We start from the raw sequence: 21,258 nt of genomic DNA on the forward strand, positions 1-21,258 counted from the left end.
CATTTAGAGGGGAAATATAAAATTATAATATATAAATATAAATTTGTCTTGACTAGGGGAATTTTAATAGACGTCGTTTTATATCAGGGATGAATGCATTGAGTGAGCCGTTGTAGAAATCCACTTCAGTATGCAGCGAGTTGACAAGCAACGCGATGCGATTGTGTGGGCCGTTGAACACGTAGTTTTTTGTGGTTTTTAGCAAGCGGTTGCGTCTTAAAAAGATACCCGTCGGGGCCAACTCGAAACAGTTGGTGATGTCTGGAGCATCAATTAATCCATTCACGACTTTAAAGAAGAACATTAGGTCAGCTACCTGACGACGAGCATGTAACTTGTTGATGTTGAAGCGGTCCTAAATATGTTTAGTTGAGTTGAGACCGCCAGAAACATCGTGACAGAACCGGTAGCCTAGAAGTTTACATAGTTTCGCCTGAGCTCTTTCAACACGGTTGATAGCCACGTCAGTAAAGGGTGACCAAATTACACTACCATAATCCAGGATTGGGAGGACCAGCGAATAAAAAAGACGCAGAATGGAGTTGGGATTCTTAAAGTCTTTACTTGTCCGAGTTATAAAACCAAAAACTTTGAAAGCCTGATGTAAGATCTTGTCGATGTGTTTGCTGAATGTCAATTTGTTGTCGATGAGTATGCCCAGGTCCTTTACTTGTTCAACTACGTTTATTGTCTCATTATTTAGGTTGTAATTAGGTGACAGCGCACTTTTTGATATTCAGATCAAGTTTACTCTTGTGACACCAGGTCGAGAGTGCATCAATGTCACTTTGGAGAGTAACCGTATCTACTTCGCAAGATATGGCTCTGAATAACTTTAGGCCATCTTCATAAAGCAGATAGTCAGATCTGAAGAAATTACCGATATCATTAACAAATATATTAAAAAGAGTGGGACCCAAATGCGAATCTTGCGGCACCCCAGATGTTACGTCATGCTTGATAGAGAGGTTACCATCAACTTTCACTTGGAATTGCCTACCAATCAAATACGACTGTAACCAGTTAAATGCGTTACCTTGGATGCCATGCTTGCTTAGTTTACTCAGCAAGATGTTGTGATCCACTTTATCGAAGGCTTTGCTAAAGTCTGTGTGGATGAAATGAATTACTTTATCGTTGTTTAGAGATTCAAGCTGGTAATTGACGTAGATGAACAGGTTGGAGGTAGTCGATCTCCCACCGGCGAATCCATGTTGTTTACTGGTGATGATGTTTGAGAAGAAAGAAGTCAGTTGAGGAAGAACTATCTTCTCAAAGTGTTTAGCAAGAGCAGATTGAATGTAAATTGGCCTATAGTTGGAGACATCTGCCTTTGGGCCGTCCTTATGAATAGGACACACAAAAGAGATCTTCCAATCAGTTGGGGAAGTTTCATTGTGAAGCGAGAAGCTGAAGATATGTGTGAGATGTTCACTGAGGCTGGTGGCACAACTTTTGAGAAAGATGTTTGGTAGGCCATCAGGACCAGCTCCTTTTTTTGTATTCAGAGACATTAGACATTTGTGGACTTCATTGATACTGACAGCAAACTCATCTAAAATATTAATAGTTGCAGGCTCATTATTGGGTGATGAAGAGCTCTGGTATGGATCCTGAATGTATACACTTTTGAAGAAGGATGCGAACATATTGCTGATCTCCAAGCCTGAGGTGGCTGTACAGTTGTTCCAGGACATGGTTGATGGGAAATCACTGCTGCATCTTCTTTTGTTCTTGGCAAAATGCCAGAAAGCATCAGTGTCCTCTTGGACTCGTAGTTCGACTTTGTTTATATAGTTGTTGTAGCATTCAGCACTGAGTTGCTTGAATTCACGCCTGAGCCCACTAAACTTACTGTAGTTCGGACTAGTATTGTGTTTCTTAAAGGTAGCGTGAGCTTTTTTCTTGAGTAGCGTTTTATGTTTCAGTTCACTTGAAAAGCAACGAGGAAAGAGACTGTCTTTCGGTATACCAGCAGGAACATAGGTTGAGATACCAACATGTATTATGTCGTAGAGAACTTTGATTTTGCTGTCTATGGAGGACGATGAGTAAAGATTAGACCAATCTGTGTTTAGATAAAAATTATTTAGGTTATCATAGTCAGCATTCTTGAAGTCTAAGTAAGGTGACAGTGTAGACTTAAGACTCGGTTGAAGCTCTATTGAGATTTCCAAAGCTGGATGATACCGATCTATAATAGTAATTCCCTGGGTACGCTCAATATGTACATGTAGGTCACTGAAACCAAAATCAAGTAAGTTATTATTGTCAATTAAGATTTTGTTGAATTATATGCATTCCATTAGAGAGAAACCTTCATAAAATAGATTTTCGCAATCTGAACGTGGTGAACTTCTAGGAAGATTGAAATCTCCAGTGATAAGATAGTTGGCGTCCCTGTGTTTATCTTTCAAATAGTAAAGTGTATCAAGATAAATCTGGTATACGTTGAGTGAAGCTCTAGGGGCAATATAAACACATCCAACGATGATTTTAGAGCACTTAATTTTCACATATATTTTTTCTAGGCGATCATCGGGGATGTGGATGCACTCAGGATGGAAATACTTCTTTATGCTATAAGGACACCACCACCGCGTTCGCTGATACTTGTTGAATTACTTCTGTCTTGCCTGAAAATGTTAAATGTGTCGTCTATTACCTCCCCGTCGTGAATAGCAGGATGAAGCCATGTCTCAAATACAGAAGGCATCGATGTGGCTAGTTGACGTCGCAGTGATAAAATCACTGAGCTTGGTTCGAAGGCCTCTTACCTTCTGGTAATGGACTTGCAGACTAGGTTGGGTTTCCCTTATAGATGATCGAGCGAAAATGTTTATCTACTAATTTAGTAACACCATTGACATACTTTATAGTCTTAGATGTATCACCATTCTTCGTTAAGGTTTTTAACTGCGCTCGGAGGTTCTTGAGGTGGTTTAGGTGAGATGGAGTGAGATCAGATTTAAAAATCACTTTATTAGATCCAGCGGCGAGTTCCAGCGGTTTAGATTTGAGTATTGCACGCGCTACAGTTGGAGATGGAGTTTCAACGAGAAGTGGACGATTACGCCCGAGCGATGGGCGGCCCAAACAACGAATCTTAAACTGGTCCACGTTACCAGTCAAGTCCGGAGGCAGGACTGAGAGGATATTAGCTCTGTCCTCTTCAAGACGGTCTTTACCGTCTGGTTTCGTTGATTCAGTGGCATTTAACAAGACGATGTTCGATTCACGTCTCTTACGTTCAGCGAATTCAGCGAAGAGATCTTCGCTGGAGCAGGAACATTAGAAAAGTTTTTGAGCTTACCTTCAATAGTTCTCAGTGTGTTTTCAAGCCCAGTACATTTGTCATCCGTATGCTTGTGCTTCTTGGTTAGGTTCGAGACATCCTTCCTGATGTCAACAATATTCTTTTCGATGGAAGACTTAAAACTATTGAATTTGCTGTCGAACGAGGCAGCAAGGTTAGAATATTGGGCATCAGGCAGACTTTTTAACTTGCACATAGTTATATTGTCATCATCATTGCTATCGGATTCAGGGTCGACTTCGGTGACAACACTAACATCTAATTTACAGGGACCTTATTTCCATTGGAAGCCTTACAACTTGATATTATTAGCTAGTTCAGGGAATTCAGGTCTAGTGAGCCCAGTGCATCTAGAATGAGTCCATATACGGCAACCAGTACATAATACGAGTATACTTGGTGATTTAGCATGAACGATAGAATTGCATATGCCACACATGTGCGTCGGCTTTGTGCTTCCTTTAGGAGGCATGTTGGGCGTAAAAAACTTGAATTTTCGGTAAAGATCAGTTATAAAGTAGCACAACACCACACTAAATATCAAATTATGTTGTGGTTATATATTTTTGGTTATGCTGCTGCCTGCTCCATTTACTTAGTATATTGTGGGTAGTTCTTTTCTTCTCTTATTAGACACAATACAAAACAAATATATATAGCTTTCAAAGCTTTTATAATGCTTTAAATTAATCACTTCTGATATATATTTTATTCTTTGTACAATTTTCTTTAATTTTTACAAAAAAATTGCAACTTTAAACACATGTCTTTCAAACCGGCGTTATATGTTTGATATTTTAAAAAGCAAAAATATAGTTGTATAAACCTCACGAATTCCTTTAAAACATATTTAATGGGTTGACTACAGTTAATTTGTGTATCCATCTCATTTATATTTATTTAATATTGTTTTTAAAGGTTGGTCTGTTGGATGTTTCTTGCTGGCCATGTGACGCACTTGCCCATGTTAAATGTGCTGGACTGACAGGCAGGATATTGAATCCTATTCTTGATGGTAAGGGTTTTTGCTGGTCTTGCATTAAATGTAGACCGAAAGAAATTTACCTATTTAAAGTCCTCCGGTGGACGTGCAATAAATTTAAGAAAATCGGCCGGGAATTTGAGACCTTACGGAAAAATTTAGGCAGACGTTAATTCAAGAATTTAAATGCCTTAATAATCAAGAAGATAATCCGAAACCTTCCTTCAAAGATAAACGCCAATCTTATGAAGGGACCACCGCATCTACCTTGTAAGGAATGCCCTCTCCCAACGTTGACTTTAGCTACCTCTCGTTTATCCCGGCTGAAGAGACCAATTTTTCGAGGTTTGAGACTATTTTCTCCTCCGCATTGCAATGCTTATGTATTTCTACCTGCCTATAAAATTTTTAAGATTTAATTGCACTTTAAATATGGAGCTATACAGGTGAAAGAAGGAACCATTAAAATAAATCGTCCGATTTTCTAAGGATCTTAGAATAATTAAAAGTGTGGTTACTATTTTGACCACCTAAAAAACGAACTTCTACAATAGTTACTTCAATGAGGAGATTCGCCATTTTCTCTTCACTTTATTATAAGTGCCCCAGATTTACATTAAAAATTTAACCACGATTGCTATCTAAAGGAATGTACTTATTACATTCAACTGGACTGAGCGCTAAGAATTTTCGTCTACCTCTTCTCATTTTCCCAATTTTTTTCTATTTAGTTGTCATTTCAGCTTTTTATTACAATTATTTTCTTCAGAACCAACTTGCTTTAAGAAAACGTGTTGTATAAATTACTCATTGGCATTTTCATAAATGGCTATATGGGGGAAAACCAAATTTATGTTTAACTTTTAAGGTAGTACTTTTATATAAATTAGTCTTTTTTAACAGAATTTTGAGGTGATAATAGAATATAATAGTTTTTAATTTAGGAAGGTCTTCAATTTTTTGTCAACGAGGTATGAAACAGGTAACGGACATACTTGTCGTCTGGAGACGTTTTTCATAAACGGTTTCGACTAGGAATAGGGGAAGGAGCAGCTTTTAGCGAATTTCGTGACCCCAAGCAGTAAGGTCGCTGTGGATTTGGCGGGTGAAAGTTGGAGGTTTCGTGCTAGTAGTTTTTTATTTAGGAAGGTCTTCAATTTTTTGTCAACGAGGTATGAAACAGGTAACGGACATACTTGTCGTCTGGAGACGTTTTTCATAAACGGTTTCGACCAGGAATAGGGGAAGGAGCAGCTTTTAGCGAATTTCGTGACCCCAAGCAGTAAGGTCGCTGTGGATTTGGCGGGTGAAAGTTGGAGGTTTCGTGCAGTGAGGAAACGAGAAAGGTCGGAGAGGTAGCTGTTTGCTTTCGAACACATGCCATCGAAGAAAACTATCGAAAATTGTTCTTGTGGATTCTTTTCCCTTCGATCATAACTGCAGTACCGAGATCTGTTTCGTCAACTTTTTCTATAAAGATTTTATCAAGTGTATTACCCAATCGTTTGTTTCTTCTCAAAAAAAACCTTTTCTCCAACTTCATATGCTTTAAGAGTTTTACTTGCGTTAAATCTTTTAAGAATTTTTTTCTTGAGCTTCTCTTATTTATTTATTTATTTAACAATTTTACGCCAGTCGGCATTATACAACATATATAAAGAAATATAATATAAATTGATTTAGAGGGGAAATATAAAATTATAATATCGTTATTACATAGAAATTATAGTACAGCAATAAAAAAAAAAAAGAAAATTAAATTTGTCTTGACTAGAGGAATTTTAATAGACGTAGTTTTATATATGGGATGAATGCGTTGAGTGAGCCGTTGTAGAAATCCACTTCAGTATGCAGCGAGTTGACATGCAACTGAACACGTAGTTTTTTGAGGTTTTTATGGTTTTTAGCAGGCGGTTGCGTCTTAAAAGAGATACCCTTCGGTGCCAACTCGAAACAGCTGGTGATGTCCGGAGCATCAATTAATCCATTCACGACTTTAAAGAAGAACATTAGGTCAGTTAGCTGACGACGAGCATGTAACTTATTGATGTTGAAGCGGTCCTAAATATCTTCAGTTGAGTTGAGAACACCAGAAACATTGTGACAGTACCGGTAGTCTAGAAGTTTACATAGTTTCGCCTGAACTCTTTCAACACGGTTTATTGCCACGTCAGTGAAAGATGACCAAATTACACTACCATAATCCAGGACTGGGAGGACCAGCGAGGAAAAAAGACGCAGAATGGAGTTGGGATTCTTAAAGTCTTTACTTGTCCGAGTTATAAAACCAAGAACTTTGAAAGCCTGATGTAAGACCTTGTCGATGTGTTTGCTGAATGTCAATTTGTTGTCGATGAGTATGCCCAGGTCTTTTACTTGTTCAACTACGTTTATTGTCTCATTATTCAGGTTGTAATTAGGTGGAGTGCATGAGTGCGATGGTGAAAATGATATGACAGCGCACTTTTTGATATTTATGAATGAATGAATGAATAGTTAATTGAGGTTATGCACCGCGACCTAGGGTCTATTGTGCCCTCTCCTATATCACATGACCTCCCAGAGACCCAGCAGCCTGAATAGTTCCAGTATTTTGCCGGGCGCCAGTGAGGTTATGTGATCCCTGCTGATATAGATGGAATCCAGGGCCTTGAGCCTTTTTCCACAGATTGCTGTGCAATCCAGGATTAAGTGTGCTGGTGTTTCCTGCTCCAAGTCGCAGAACCGGCAGTTAGCACAGGAGACCATGCCCATGTTGGACAGGTGCTTCCTGAGCTTACAGTGTCCCGTGTAGACTGCGACGCTGTATCCACCTAGTAGCAGCTTGGCGTGACGCATGCTTGCTGCCTGTCGCCAGTGTTGCTCCCTCACCTCTCTCTCCTCCGTGCGAAGCAGCTCCTTAAGAGTGTGGGGTCCTACCGCTATGTGCGGCTCTGGTCCCAACATCTTAGACGCTGCCGCCTTGCGTGCCAGCTCGTCGGCCTTCTCATTTCCTTCTACTCCCTTGTGCCCTGGTACCCAAATTGGGTGCACCCGGTTGCACAAGGACAGGCGGTTTAGCCTTTCTGTGCATTCCTCAACTAAAAGCGATTTGGTCTCGAATGATGAGATCGCCTTTAGTGCCGCCTGACTATCGCTGAGGATAGCTATGCGCTGGTTGCGATAGTTGCGGCTGAGGTTGACTTCGGCGCACTGACTGATAGCAAAAACTTCAGCCTGGAAGATGCTTGGGAAGCATCCCATAGGTATGGATAGCTTAGTATGCGGACCCGCGATACCTGCCCCAATTCCTTCCGGTGTTTTTGAGCCATCAGTGTACCACTGAATGGTACTGTCTTCCAGCAGTTTTTCCAGAGTGGAATCATTCCACTCCGTCTTGCTGCCTAAGGTTACTTTGAAGTTCTTCTTGAATTTTATTTTCTTCGTTGTGCTGTCTCTTGGAAGGAGGGCCAGCGGTGTGCTTTCCGCTAGTGCGTCCATCTGTTTAGAGGACATTATTTTCCCTCTTCCACAGCCTTCTGCTGACATTAGCAGCATGGTGTGTTTTGCTGCTAACTTGATCACCTGATGCAATGGTGTGAGCTCTAGTATGACTTCCAGTGCCACCGTAGGGCATGTGCGCATTGCCTCCGAAGCACAGACACATGCAAGTCTCTGCAGCTTAGATAGTCTCTGAATCACAGAAGACTGTGCTGCTTTGTGGGCCCAGGCAACCGCTCCTTACTATCATGGTATACAGCCATCTAATGATATATGGCTTGCAACCCCATGATCTGCCGGCCAGACGTCTGCATATCATAATTGCTCTGGTTGCTTTGGACATCGTTAGGTCCAAATGCCTGCTCCATCTTAACGTTGAGTCTAAGGTGAGGCCAAGGAATTTGACCTCCCTTGACAATTCCACTTCTGTGCCTCCAATTGTTAGGGCCCTCAGGCCCGGAAGAGACCTCCGCCTAGTGAATGGGATCACGGTGGTCTTTGTTGGGTTGATGTTTAGCCCTACCGTGATGCACCATCCTTTCGCCAGATTCAGGCCCCTTTGGACTATATCACAGAGAGTGTTCTCAAATCTGCCTCTCGCCATTATGACAATGTCGTCCGCATATCCCTGACAGCGGATTCCATTGCTGGTGAGAAGCTCAAGTAGTTCGTCTACTATTAGGCTCCAAAGCAGAGGAGACAGCACACCACCTTGTGGGCAGCCCCTCGTGGTGCCAAGACGAATTTTGCTGTCTCCTATTGTTGTTTCCGCAACCCTCGTGCGCAGAAGGGCTTCAATCCATCTGCGTATCGAGGGGTTGACGTTCCTTCTCTCGAGTGCCCTGATCACGCTAACGTGTGACGCATTATCAAAGGCACCCTCAATGTCAAGGAAGGCGCAGATCGCAACTTCGCCATTATCCAGCGAATCCTGCAGTTCAGATGTGAGTTGGTACAGAGCAGTGTTTGTAGATCTGCCCGCTCTGTACGCATGTTGTCTGGCATGCAGGGGTGCGATCCTTAGCGCCTCCGATCTAATATGATTGTCTATAACTTTTTCCATTCCTTTCAACATAAAGGATGTGAGACTTATAGGCCGGAACGATTTCGCTAGTGAATAGTCTCTCCTCCCTATCTTGGGGATGAAAATTACTTTTGCAGTTCTCCATAGCTCAGGGATATACGACAACGCCAGGCTGTCCCTCATCAGCCCTAACAGGTGTGGTAGGAGAATATCCATACCATGCTGCAAAAGGGCCGGGAAGACGCCGTCCACTCCCGGTGACTTGTAGCTTGCAAAGGAGGCCAGTGCCCACCTGACCGAGTCTGCAGTGAAAAGCTTCCTTGCAGTCAGCCAGTCTGAGCGATCTGGCCTACGTGTGACCGAGGTTGGAATTAGGTTCACTGGAACTGTCTCCGGGAAGTGCGTTTGTAGGAGAATTTCTGCCCTTTCCTCCGCGCTTGTCGTATATGTCCCGTCTTGTCTCTTTATGGACGATACTGTGTCCGTCTTACCCTTCGACAACGCCTTGTGCAGTCGAGCTGCCTCTGGGGTCGAGGAGACGCTGTCACAGAATCTCCTGAAACTGTTCGACTTGGCAGACCTAATCTCCTTGTTGTAGGCTGTTAGGTGCCGTTTGTATTCTTCCCAGGCCCCTGTGCGCTTGGCTCTATTGAACAGCCTGCGCACCTTAAGTCTGAGGGCCGAGAGTCTACTGGACCACCGGGGCCAGCTAAGTTTACTGGTGGTCGCTTTTAGTGGACAGGCGCAATGATAGGCGTCCACAATGGACTGGTTTATGGCACTCAGTCTGCTCTCCAGTCCATCTGTGGTCGACCTGCCATCCGTCTGCCCCTCCACATTTATGCTTATATTGTTACTTAAGGTTTCTACGAAAATACCCCAGTTCGTATTACGCGGGGTACACTCACCCCCAGAACGAAACGAATGATCCGGTGATCCGACAATGAGGGCTCTGTTGACACCCGCCACTGTGAGATCAACCCGGTCATGCTGTCGTTGCTTAGGGTGATGTCTAGGACCTCACTGCGAACACTTGTTACGAAAGTTGGTTCACACCCTACATTCTCTATACTAATGCTATTACTAAATACAAGAGGTCATAACCAGGTTGACCTTTCTCTATACGAGACGCATCATTATTGAAATGCAAGTGGTTTCTAATTTCTTCAAATCGATTGCATGTCATGGATAAACGTATCGGATCTAATCCGTATTGTCCCCAATATGAGCGACTGTTAGGAAAGCGATAAACAGACGTAATCAACAAATATTCCCAAAAACTTACGCAGCTCTTGGTGATCGATACAAAACTTTGAAGATATATCTTTTTGCTTGGCATACAAGTTCATCTGTAAGGCTATTGCCTGCAAAATTTTTATTAAAAATTTAATAAACTGTTATATATTAGAAATTACCTTCAGAAAGTCTTCGGTCACAAAATATGCAAAGCAGTCGTAAGGTGTTTTTAAACATTTTAAAAAATCCGGCATGTCCTGGCCTTGAAAAGCCAAATCTGCAACACTCAGCTGAAGTTTTTTCTTCTTCCAAAGAATCGATCTTATCGCACTCATATCGTTCTCAAATCACTTGCAGCTGGTAGGACTCCGATTTTTTCTTGCGATTCTAATGCTTTGTGCACAGAACGTGTCACTGTCGACGGTAAGAATACACTAGAAGTAACGTCACAAACAGGCAATGGAGGAATCGGTGGCAGCTCAATTATTTCAGCATTTTCATCAAAGTCTGTCACATTCAAACTGCATTCGATTGCGTTTCGCATCATTTCTGAGGAGTTTAGCATTGCATCAATGATCGTATCATTTTCCGGTAGTGAGTAGGTTGGATCCATATCAGAATCGTCACTATCAAAATCGCATTCATTGTCGGAAGTATCAGTTACCAATTGCGACTCTTCGAAATATTGTCGAATCCGTCATATGGGTCTTAGAATAACGCGACATATCTGATTATTATTCAATAATAAAATAAGAAAAATTTTCAATTGTATCACAAATATTTCATTTTACTTGAAAAAGGTAGGCAGCGCAATGCATGAGTCCGCCTCAAGGCGGAGTTCAATATTTTCGAATTTACTCACCTGCTATTAGTTTTTTTATTATAAATCGAACACTATCATAAAGAGCACAAAATTCCACACCCGTAAGTATTTTTTTCAACTTGAAACGACACAAGAATTTATATTTCTTGTTGTTCAGAAAATTGTGTTGATTGCAAAAATAATTAAATTGGCGGGAAAGTGCTAATCTGTCACTTCAAATTGACAGTACGTCAAAACTAGAAGTAGTATTGCCAATCTGAAAAAACCATTACGTAAGTTGAACTTTAAGCGTTCTTTTGAAAAAAAATCCGAATTTTAATATTAAAAGAAATATTTTATATCTGATTTTGAAAACACCCCGTCTGTAGGCAGGCATATGCACTAGAGGGCTAAGTATGAACTCAAGAAGTGACTCACCCCTCACGTTGCAGTCCGTACTACCCCATTCCGTATGATGCGCATTGGCATCGCATCCTAAGGTCAGGGGAAGATTGTTGGCCCTGCAATACTCCACCAAACTGAGTATCGATGGGGGGGGTGCCGTAGCTGTCTCACCCGGGAAGTACGCGGACGCCATGACAAAGTCCGACCCCTCCTTGTCCTTCACCTGCACAGCCACCAGATCTTGCGTTAGAAACTCTGAAATACAGAAAAAGTCTATATCGGCTCTAACGACTACACAGGAACGGGGTCTCTCGCTAGAGAGATCCCAGATTACCTTGCTATTACTCGTGTTGAGGCCTCTTACCTCTCCTCTGAAAACCCAGGGCTCCTGGATTAGAAGGATGCTCAGGTTATCCGAGATGAACCTCTTCACGATGACTGCCGAGGCCGCCGATGCGTGATGTAGGTTCACCTGAGCCACTTCCATGCCGGTTCTGGAGCTTATAGGACCGGTTCGGTGAGAGACAGGTCTTCGTCCACAACCTCTTCCTCGACCTGCATCTCCAGCCCCTCTAGAAGCTCCTGGGTTGATGGCAGCGTGCCTCCTTGCTCGATGGGGGGCTCCTTGCTGCTTTCTACACCCGCGGCGGTGGTCTCACCCTGCACAGCCGGGATGGGTTCGTTGGGGGTCTCCATTTGCTCTCCTGAAACCACAGCCGCAGTTGCCTCATGCGCTGTTGGGCGGGTTTCGGGTGGAGCTGTTAATTCGGTCGTCCCTGTCGTAGCTCCCTGGATTGACGACGTGGTCTTGGGCCTCCATGGCCTCATAATTATTTTCCCGAAGCGGAAATTTAACCGGAATCCCCTCTGCCGGATGTACTTGTAGGATTCGTCGTCAATCGTTATATTGAGGTTCCACCCGGAACCCTCAATTTTACTAGCTACGACCTTCCACGCCGAGGTACTTAAACCTTCATTCTGGTTATTTACCAGATTGAGCGCGGTGTCGTAGCCTTTGTCTGCGCTTCTCGGGAAGAACGCCACCATGCTGTACAGTTGAGGGATCTCGTCACCCCTTCTTACGCACAGGGCCGGAACATTCCAACCTCCCAGCTTTGGTGTGATCTCTTGAAGCCAAGTGGCCGACTTCTCCTCCTGGCAGTCAACCAGCAGCATGACGCCCTTGAAAAATATGCCGTTGAAGGCTCCGGTGAAGCCTTTGCCGACACATAGGGCATCCACGATGCAGTCCTGGAGAGCCGTTAATTGCTCGGACCCCAGGGCCTCCGCCGGGTAGTTGCGGGGCAACACAGCCATCCGAATGCTGCTCACAGCCTCTGCATATTTGCGGCTTGCGGTTCTTACCGGCTGCTGGTTGGGATTGGAGCGCTTTCCACTGGCCTCCTGTGGCTTGTCCTCTCTTACCCTCTTTGGTCTCGGTGGCTCCTGAGGTGTGATTTGGCCGCTCTTCCTCTTCTCAATTCTAGGTGCCTCCTGGGGTGCCGGCTTTGCTTCGCTCCGTCCCTCAAGCGAGGCAGCGTGAGCTCGGCGACGCCTTCGATTTCTGCGTCTCGTTGCCGCCGATCCACCGTTGGCACCTGTGCGCTGCGCGTTGTTGGGAGAGGGGTTGTTCCCACTGCTCCTACTCAGAGCCCGCTTTTCAGCTGACTCTGGTGTCATGCCGTCCTCCAGGAACCTAAGGTACCACTTAAGAGTGGCTCATTCCTGCTCTGCGAGGATCGCCATGACCTCCTGGCTGTCCTTGCTCCGGGGTACGTGGAATGTTCCCTCGTTGCCGTCTCCGTTTGCGTTCACCCCTAGATTCCACTTTCGTGAAACCACCCTCCTCTTTGCCGTCGATCCTGCTCAAGGGGGTTGCGGGGGCAGCATTTGCGCGATTTACCGTGGTCCTTCTTGACTCACTACGCTGTGTACCGCTGCAGGAGGGCGCCTCGTCATCATCGCGTGCGTGCTCCTCAAAGAGTGCTCGCTCATCAGGCGACAGGGCATCCAGGAACCTATACTTCCTTCTAGTTCCTTGGCCACTTTTGCTGGCGGTACTACTGTTGCCGCTGCTTCTGCTCGTTGCTCCGATTGTCGTTGTCGTTGTTGTCGATTCGGTTGTTGCCATTGTTGTTGCCGTAGTTGTTGCCGTTGTTTGTTTGGTTGTTTCCTGGTTTTGTTGTTGTTGTATCATCTTGGTCGTACGACCGTTCGGCCCGTGTTGTAGGCCTCCCGGTCTAATCTCGGAAAGGGGAATACGAAGAGTCCGCTGCGCCAGAGCCCCTTGACGCAGTAAGGCCACCGTTACTTCCCAAGGCGGCCCGGTGTTGGGAAGGCTCCGTTCGAATACAGCTGAATTTACCTCCTGGCTGCAAATCATCCAATGGGCACGGGTCGCATGACACCCTGGATTAGGAGGTGGTAGCTCTTGGTCACCGCGCACATGCGGCTTCTGCCATCCCACAGGGGAGATGCTAAGCAGCATCACCCCTGGCGGATGGGAGATGCCGTGCTGTGCTGCGGTTTAAGCCCCTGCACCACGACAAGGTGCCTACCATTAGCAGAGGTTTGATATTTAGATCAAGTTTATTCTTGTGGCACCAGGTCGAGAGTGCATCAATGTCACTTTGGAGAGTAACCGTATCTACTTCGCAAGATATGGCTCTGAATAACTTTAGGTCATCTGCATAAAGCAGATAGTCAGATCGGAAGTAATCCCCGATATCATTAACAAATATATTAAAAAGAGTGGGACCCAAATGAGAACCTTGCGGCACCCCCGATGTTACGTCATGCTTGATAGAGAGGTTACCATCAACTTTCACTTGGAATTGCCTACCAATCAAATACGACTATAACCAGTTAAGTGCGTTACCTTGGATGCCATGCTTGCTTAGTTTACTCAGTAAGACTTTGTGATCCACTCTATCGAAGGCTTTGCTAAAGTCTGTGTAGATGGAATGAATTACTTTATCGTTGTTTAGAGATTCAAGCTGGTAATTGACGTAGATGAACAGGTTGGAGGTAGTCGATCTCCCACCGGCGAATCCATGTTGTTTACTGGTGATGATGTTTGAGAAGAAAGAAGTCAGTTGAGGAAGAACTATATTTTCAAAGAGTTTAGCAAGAGCAGATTGAATGCAAATTGGCCTATACTTGGAGACATCTGCCTTTGGGCCGTCCTTATGTATAGGACACACAAAAGAGATCTTCCAATCAGTTGGGAATGTTTGCTGCTGTTCCTTAATACAACGCGCTCTTTCAAGCAAGGTAGAGTGAAATCCTTCCACTTGGCCGTTGCTTTCGCTGTAAAGTGTGGGGATGAAGAACTGATCGATAGAAAAGTGATCTCTTAGTAGTATTGGAAGTGAAAGCCTTTTCGTTGTCAGATACAATGGTTTTTGTATTGTTGAAAATTAATACAACTTGTAGAAGAGCATCTTTGACATCAACAGTGGATCTTGATGTGATTGGCTTCAACATGGCAGATTTTGAAAATTTGTCGACGCATGTCAAAAAGTTCTGTGTGATAGTGCTCTATTTGGGTAAGCAAATGCATTTATGTGTGTGTTAATCACGTCCGGAAATTGAGTTTTTATGCGAAATGGGACAGAGTCTTCTTCTATTGTAATCAAATTGCTTGATTGCATGAGAGATGCTGTAGTTTCTCTTTACCGTTACGGTAAAATAAGTACCCATTTTCATCAGGCATGGTACACTTTAACTTGAAGGGTTTGCCGATACTTTTGATGCCATGCAGAAGCGAAAAATTTTTAAAATAGTTCCTAGAAGTTCCGGTGTCGATTAAAAGGCGTAGCTCTTGATCGCTTTTGGAAGTTTTAGTTATAAACGACAGGAGCAACTTTAGTTTAAATAATTAATTTCTTCAACTTGTTTCGTATCGCTATCAACTTGATTATAGTTATTAGTATCATCATCAAGATAACAACTTTTAGTAGCATAATTTCTGAAATTATCGCCTTGAGAATACTCTTCATTACAGAAACTTAACTTTTTGCATTTTATTTTGGGGTGTCTGATTTGAGGAGCATTGCTCGCGTGATCGCTTAAATATCGTAGGATGAATCATAAAAGGATGCTGCGGTGCGGCGGAGCATTTGGTATTTACTGATGTGGTTGAAAATTATTTTTATTTTTTTAATGCGGATTATACTGATTCTCTGGAGAGGAGCGTTAATGGTAATAGGAGGTATTATTGTCTATTTCCATCGGCGTTGGCGTAGTGTGAGAGTTTGGAAAGTTGCGGGTAATGCGTTCAGTATGCGGTTGCGAATAAGGTTTTGCTGTTAATGACCTTCCTGCGGCAAAAGCGCAGGCAAGGTAAAGACGCATGTGAGTAATTTCAAACTCTTTAGCTACTGCGATTGCGCAAGGAAGATCTTTTGGCCTTGCCGAAAATAGAGTGTCGCGTAGTGGACGACGAAGCCCCGAAATGAATACCCGTAAAGCGTTGTCTTTTTTTCCATCGTTAAGAGCTGCAATAATTTCCCTATTACTACTATGGGTGATTATTTGTTTGTTAATTATGAGAGTTAATTTTTTATATTTTGAGAGTTTATCTTGTCATAATATTTGGAAATTGACATCCTACCTTGCCTTAACACACTAAGTTCGTTCTCTAGGACATATAATGGTCTTTTGTCGGAGTACCATTGATCCAACCTTGCAATGATTGCTTGAAAATTAAGCACTGTTTTGAACGACGAAAGAGTAGAATTACCAGATTCAGTAGTTTTGTTTCGAAATATTTCCAATGCAATGTAGTATTTTTCCGAACCCTTTTTATAAATTCAGGGAACGACTTAATTAGGTTCAAGCTAACATTATTATCAATCAAATAGTCAATAGATACCGGAGCATAAATCTGAATGGTGGGAGACGTTAATCGATTCAATTGTGAGGTTAATTGATCAAGCTGATCAGAAAATGCTTGCCTAGTCCGCTCAGTAGCAGTGCTAACTATTTCTAGAACTTGTTCCCTACTAACGCTCATCTTGATATCTAAAAACTCTTAAATTTTCTTTCTTATAAGGTTCAAATCGTAGTTTGTAGCAAATGTAAAGAGATATTACTAATTTAAGAAACAAATTTAATTTGAAAAGTGGAGAAAAAGTAAATTATTCAATGTGATATGCGAACAATGAAAGAGACCATTTTACTAAGCAAGATCGAGGATTATAACCTTCTTTGTAAATTTGAGATCCGATATTTCTATGAACTACAAACACACATATGTGTTATTGATTTTAGTTCTTTTAATTACTTTTATTCAGATAAAAATACTGAACTTATAGAATAAAACGTTCTCGAAGAATTGTATTAATTTTGTTACGTTAATTGTATTTAACGTTTTCCTCCTTATGAGTTTTTAGAAAAGCGAAAATTATTGTTTAAATTATTATTTTTATAATATTTTACACTTTCCACGAGTTTTTTTTAACAATGGTTTTTGACTCTTAAGTAGTTTTTAAGCACAAACCTATTACTTTTTGTGATCTTAAATTACTGCTTACATGCTTTCGTGAGAATTTAAATATTAAAATTAATTCTGTCCTCAGGGTAATTAGTCCTTTCCGCAAGATAAGTGGTCTTTAATATCATTGAATATGATAGTTCAGTGGTTAGAAATTTTTAAGAAGTCCCACGTTATTGGGCGCCAATTAGTAAAAATGCCTTTTTTACTTTCACAGCGATGTTACTCGCTTTATACTTTATTGCTTAATGAATTCTAGCATTCCACTTCAACCTGAGCTGACTTGCTTGTTTTGCTCAATCGAGAGACGGTTCTTTTTTGTTCTTTCGAGCTGCAGATATTGGCGGGAAAACAGAGCTCTGCGGGAGTTGTTGTTTATTGGTATGCTAGCCAGTCAGCGAACGCCATGCACATACCGAACATATTGAGAATTGAGTGCAAGAATAGGTTTAGCTCAGATTATAGTATTAACCTTTGTGTCAGATTTTATTATTCCTGGTGTTTGACACCAGGTGTACCTTAACTTATACTTTGTTGATTTGTTTGGATGCAATGTATCTCTATGTGTATTTTTAACTAATGATAACTTTTACACTATCGCCGTTTATTTATCAATATGTGACTTATATCAAGTTCCCACCGACACTTAATTAGTCAAAATTTCGTCATACAGAAATGACTCTTGTCATCGAGGAGTTTGAACTTAATCTATTCGAAATCTTCCTGTGCTACTCCGATTTAGCGCCATCATCAAACATCAATAGGGAAATTTATTACAGCTGATTAAGACCCAATTCCCACGACAGCCGGTTCTACGCCCCGGCATTGACTCGGATTTTATCCGGCGAAGGGCCGGCATTGAGTCCAACCTGAGCCTGGAAGAATTTTTTTGTTGCGTTTGAGGCCAATAGGCTTCATTCACATTTCGGGATTAGACTCTACGGCTGTGCAGTCTGCACCCAGTTCGCGCACTGTGCTCCCACTCATATAGATTGGCCAACAGCGAACCTCCGCGGTCCTCGGGAGCTCACACAAGCAATATAGCTCCAATTCTGACTTGTCACCCCCCTAATCAACGAAGACATCGACCGCAGGGATATTACCCTAGAATGCCAGGGTATAGCTATCTGGTTACGCGATGTCGAGCTCGAAATATTTCAGACATACATCTCTCTAATTACATGTTGCCCTACAAGATATCAACCGAATATAGGTGCGCTACTTCGTGGTGAAAGCCGTTTGGTACTAGGTGACTTTAACGCGCATCAAGGTCTTTGGCATCCCTGCCTGTCAAATCATCGTAGGGGGATGGAGCTGGCGGAACAGATCGACGACTCGACATTCTGCACAATGAATGACGAAGGCCCCACCAGAGTTATGGGCACCTGTATCAGCTCGCCCGATATTACCATTGCTAGTGGTGGTCTGATAAATAGTATAACCTGGCGACTTATGCTAACTCTCTGCTTTGACCATCTGCCCATAATTATCTCGATCGAGAAGCCTCCTGATTTCGTTTCTGTGGACAACCGTACCTTAATTAACTTTAACAAAGCTAACTGGGTCGGCTTCACAGAATTTACTGAGAGCACTTGATCGCAGCAGCTAACGCTCGCTTCATCCCGGCAGGAGGAATAGCGGAAATCCGCCCAATTTCCCAGCCGAAGCAGCCGATTTAGCTAATGAGCGCGACACCTTACGCCATGCTGATCCCGGGGATCCCCGAATAAGGGATCTCAATTTGGAGATTCGGCGAATGGTAAATCAACATAAGCGGACGAAATTAATAGAGCACCTGAAGTCCTGCAACCTCTCCACCGGTGTCAGTCAGCTTTGGGCTACTGTCAAAGCTTTGTCTAATCCGAAGAGACACGACGATCGAGTTGAAGTTCAATTCAATGGTCATGCCTCTTCGGACCCGAAGAAGTGCCCGAGCTATTTTAGCCGGCAGTTTACACTGCACCCTTCGGTAGACAAAGCCAAGAGATGTGTTAATCGACGGCTGCGCAAAATGCCAAACAACTGCGCGCCACTTACTTTCACCGATGAGGAGGTTCAGAATGTCATCAATAAAGCAAAATCTTCCAAATCCATTGGCCCTGTTGGAATCAACACGCTTATTCTAAAGCATATAGGCTCGAGAGGAGTAAGCTATCTTACCAAGGTCCTAAACCTGTCGCTGACCACTCATCAAATATCCGATGGGTGGAAAGTCGGAAGAGTGGTCCACTACTGAAACCTGGCAAACTCAATAACTCTCCTCTCCCCAGTAGTGAAGAGACTTGAGGTCTTGCTACTCCCGACTTTCACTCACCTAAGCTTAGCCAACCACCAGCATGGATTCCGAGAAGTTAACAGTAGCACCGCAGCACTTAGTGTCATAAACGCCCAGATAGTTCGTGGCCTTAACCACAAACCACCCTGTGAGAGGACGATCCTCGTAACGTTGGACTTGTCAAAAGCTTTTGACACAGTCAATCACACAACGCTACTGCAGAATATCCAAAAAACTACGCTTCATCCAGGACTGAAGAGGTGGACCATAAACTACCCGAGCGGTCGATAATCATCCGTATTATTTCGAGGTGAAACATCTAAACTGAAAAGAATTAAACAGGGGGTTCCAAAGGGTGGTGTACTCTTCCCGAAACTGTTTAACTTCTACATCTCGAAACTTCCGCAACCTTCCGCAGAGGGGGTTTCCATAACCTCGTACGTAGATGATTGCACAATATTGACGTCGGGCAATGGAATCAAAAGTAAAAAACTACCCTTCCGATCTTTCTCGTTTCCCCACTGATCGGGACCTCATCTCACACCCCACCAAATTCACAGCGACCATATTCACGAACTAGACGAAGGAGTATAGACTTGAGCATAATATTGCCGTCGATGGCGGCAAGATTCCGACTTTTAATAACCCTAAGATTTTAAGTGTAACTCTTGATAGTCTATGCTTCTTCATTCCTCATACGACCGCGATTATCGCCAAGGTACAGAGCCGCAACAAAATCCTCAAGTCGCTAGCCGGCAGCACCTGGGGAAAAGACAAAGAAACGTTGTTGGAAACATACAAGGCAATCGACCGGCCGGTCCTTAACTATGCAGCACCAATATGGTCGCCTAGGTGCAGTGGTACGCAGATGAGGAAACTTCAGACCTGCCAGAATACTGCACTCCGGACCTCGACGGGATGCCTTTTGATGTCTCCCATAGAACACCTACATAATGAGACGCTTATGCTCCCAGTTAAGGAGCATAATGAACTCCACTCCAAGCCGTGCCTGCTGGGTTGTTTTCGTAGAAATCACCCTTGCGGTCACCTGCTTGGAGCGGAACCGCCTCCTAGGAACATCAAGAAGCTTTTCCTAAAATACGTGGACAACATCGAACAGTACGCCTACCGGACTTCGGACGTAACTATCTTCCAACAGGCACTGACCGCTATTCACAGTGGAGCTATCAACACCTTCACCGACTCTCTTCCAGTAGATGGCGTACATGGTGTCAAATCACCTGCTATCGCAGACGAAAAGCGCGAGTTGCCGCGGAAAACGTGAGTGACCCTAGCGCAGCTTGCAATGAGTCTCCACATGACACTGACCACCTCTTTGTATGCCCCGACAACCTCATTCATCTAACTTCTTTCCCTTAGGTCCGACCCCGTCGAACAGCAGGTTTCCTGGGCCTCCCGCTAGATGACGTGGACGACAACCTGGATACCCCTTACCATCCTAACAGGGATTGATACCCCGTTAAAACAACAACACAATCGTTCCCACGACAGTAAGGTTTACGTAACCGGAACGGACCCTGATTCTTATTCGGCTAAGGACTGGCAACTTGGCAAAATTCCGCCACAGCAACAACAAGGGGAAAACTTTAGAATACCGTCTAAGGTTTCCAGAATAAATGAGTATAGTCGGATTGAGGGGGTTCTCCAGATCTAGAATATATATAGTTATGCCGCAGGAAACCTTATAAAATCGGACGCTGTGTTTGATCGGCCAGGGTTATTTGTTTGAAGCGCGGTCGAAGACCGCAAATGCACCGTTCCCACGACAGTCGGGTCTACGTAACCGGAACGGACCCTGATATTTATCCGGCAAGGACTCAACTCGGCATAATTCTGCCGCTACAACAACAACAACAACCGCAAATGCAAAACGAAGTTTTACGCGAAAAAAACTTGACACGCAAAAATTCTTTTATTTGTGTATAATTTATTTTCCTTGTTTCTTTTAGTTCATTTACAGAAGATGGCGATAAGGTAACACTGATTATTTGACAGACTGTAACCCTTTAGATAAATAGAATGGAACAATAAGTTAAATCTTGAATTAAAACTATTTGTGTACTATATACTATAAAATAGGTGTGTACAAACGAATTAGTGAAGTGTTAGTGGATATAAAAGTGCAAAATATAAGTGTAGAATTAATTTGAAGTCGCAAAAACACGTATTTGAAATACTGGTAATATTCAACTTCAAATGCAAATATCTCGAAAACTATAA

At 43.1% G+C, this 21,258-nt stretch overlaps 2 protein-coding genes and 1 pseudogene across 7 annotated transcripts in view; all 3 read left to right on the forward strand.

Annotated features, from left to right (window-relative positions):
* Positions 1–21,258, forward strand: part of LOC105223309 (polycomb protein PHO) — a 133,576-nt gene that overhangs the window by 73,677 nt on the left and 38,641 nt on the right. For 3 of the 6 annotated variants that reach the window (XM_049460188.1, XM_049460189.1, XM_049460192.1), the window contains exon 2: positions 4,235–4,331. The exons of the other annotated variants lie outside the window; for them this stretch is intronic. The gene's annotated coding sequence lies outside the window, so the exon portion shown is untranslated. The remainder of the gene's footprint in view (positions 1–4,234; positions 4,332–21,258) is intronic. 6 annotated transcript variants of the gene reach the window in all.
* The window catches only part of LOC125779305 (uncharacterized), a 71,242-nt gene that overhangs the window by 21,550 nt on the left and 28,434 nt on the right, over positions 1–21,258 (forward strand). The gene's annotated exons all lie outside the window — the stretch shown is intronic.
* LOC125779427 (uncharacterized) lies at positions 11,672–20,391 on the forward strand (annotated as a pseudogene).

Source organism: Bactrocera dorsalis, chromosome 6 (assembly GCF_023373825.1).
Source record: "Bactrocera dorsalis isolate Fly_Bdor chromosome 6, ASM2337382v1, whole genome shotgun sequence".
Lineage (NCBI taxonomy): Eukaryota > Metazoa > Arthropoda > Insecta > Diptera > Tephritidae > Bactrocera > Bactrocera dorsalis.